This window comes from Etheostoma spectabile, chromosome 18, assembly GCF_008692095.1.
Source record: "Etheostoma spectabile isolate EspeVRDwgs_2016 chromosome 18, UIUC_Espe_1.0, whole genome shotgun sequence".
Classification (NCBI taxonomy): Eukaryota; Metazoa; Chordata; class Actinopteri; order Perciformes; family Percidae; genus Etheostoma; species Etheostoma spectabile.
This window is the reverse complement of record NC_045750.1, coordinates 22,160,363-22,162,753: the sequence shown is the minus strand read 5'-3', so window position 1 is coordinate 22,162,753 and position 2,391 is coordinate 22,160,363.

The window sequence follows — 2,391 nt, the reverse complement described above, 5'->3', positions numbered from 1 at the left end:
TCACCTGGAAGTAACACAGCCAATAATTGAGAAAGCCACCAAATGAGAGAAAACGACTCAAGCCGTTGCACACCGTTCCCAGGAAACGTGCGTGCCCCAGCTCTTTGCCTGAGAGGAGGCTTACAGTGGCAGACTTAAAAAAACAAAACACTGGTTTAAGCTTTTTTACTAGTGTTTTTTGCTACCTTAGCCCAGTAGTATAGACAAAAGTAGGATAATTATCTCAAAATATAGCTCATTATAATTTTTTGTATTTTCAGAATAGCTTATGATGTGCATAGTGTGCTATTTTCTATAATAATTTGAACTATGTAAATTGAGTACCCTTAAAAGTGCTTCATAATAAATGTATTATAAGTAATTGTGTATGACCTATCTCTTACTTAGCATTCATTTAAATATAAAGATATTAAATTATTCGTATACCTATACTGATCAGTGTGTGTTAAATGGGTTTGCAAGATCAATTGATCGGCACATCTTCCTGACATCTATTCTACGTATAACATATTCAGGAAATGTGCCCGAGATTGCATCTGTAAAATGTAAATGGATGTTGGAACTATTTATATTATACGTTAGAAAGATTGTATATGACCCCGCATCTGTACGACGTATTATATACGTTAGAACAATGTAAATGAGCCTACATCTGTACGACGTATTATATACGTTAGAACGATGTAAATGAGCCTACATCTGTACGACATATTATATACGTTAGAACGATGTAAATGAGCCTACATCTGTACGACGTATGGCATACGTTAGAACGATGTAAATATATATACGTCGTGGAAAGAGCGGCTGCACGTCGCAGAAACGTATACAGCGACGTCTCGGGGACGTCGTGCCAGTGAGCAAACGACCAAACTACTACATATCCCCGCCGTATTTTGATTACATCGCCAATACGTCGTGCCGACGTATGTGTGCTTACTGGGTAATTAGTTAATTCTTTCTTGTAAATTGACAACATTGGTATTGTATCTACGCATGTACAATATATTTTCTTTCCCCTGCTAGAGTTTTGAATGTTGCTTTTTTTGTCAATAAAAAAAACTATAAACTAAAAATAACTATAAAACTCCGTAAGACCACCAAGTAGTGCCTAGGCTACTACTTGGTGCACGTTCGAAAAACAGTAAAAATGTAAAAAAGTTTGACTGAAAAGAGAAGACAACATGGCCTACAGTAAGAGTTTCCCTGATAGGTGTGTATCAGAACCTGTTGCTATGGTGATTACCACAGTGAGGGAGTAGAGGAGGGAGGGGGAGACAGTATCTTTAAAAGGTCCCATGGCATGAAAATGTCACTTTATAAGTTTTTTTTTAAACATTAACATGAGTTCCCCCAGCCTGCGTATGGTCCCCCAGTGGTTAGAAATGGCAATAGGTGTAAACCGAGTCCTGGGTATCCTGCTTTGCCTTAGAGAAAATGAAAGCTCAGATGGGCCAATCTGGAATCTTGCCCCTTATGACATCATACTGAGCAAGGTTACTGCCCCTTTCTGTGCTTTGCCCGCCCAGAAGATAGGCGTGTGTGGGTGAGTACTTCCACACACAGCCCTAAATCGCACAGCTACTATTTGCTTGAAAAGCTAGCCTGCTCTCACCTTTAGTGTGTTGTGTCTAACATTACATGAATGATGTTAAATTCCCACAGTGTCATTATCTAATGATCCTATTTTATTTATTTAGCTCACCAATTGAAATAGCTGTGGCTGAGTACTACTGTATCAGACCACCAAGTACTCGATGCTGCAACTCAAAGCAGTACCGCCTGCCCTGAGCTGCACAGAAACTGAGCAGCGATGGCATAAACCACAAAGACTGGTAAGTACTTAGGATGTTTCATTTATTTTTGAAATTGGATATTAGCTACCCATCTTGTTTCAAAAGCACAATGAAGACAAAACAAGCCCATCATTACCACATGTATTCCAGTTATCTATGGTAGCTCTGCCAATCGCGTTAAGAGGGGATTGGAGAAACTTGTGAAGTCTGTCTGGTGTATTAGTGTGGTTAGTTTGTGATAGAATGTTATGGTGGCTAACCAACTTATGTCCTTTTTTTGTTTGTTTACTTAATAGGGTGTGAAACCAGGCAGAGTGGGTAACATGGTCTTCATCTCAACAAAACCGAGTCAAGACAGTACGCAGCTGTTGATGGTGTAAGGTAATCTTCACTGTCAAGTAATAATGTATTCTGCAGTCATTGTCAGATTCTTTTTTGTTTTGAGTTGTTTCTTTTTTTCTAATTATGACTTGAACTGTTTTCAAAAGGAGCAAGCGCTACAAAGCAGCGCGGGGGGACTTGTTGGACCCAGATGTCCTGAAGGTCGATGAGGCATATCAGGACTTCACGGCAGACCTTGCTCCACTAATTACCA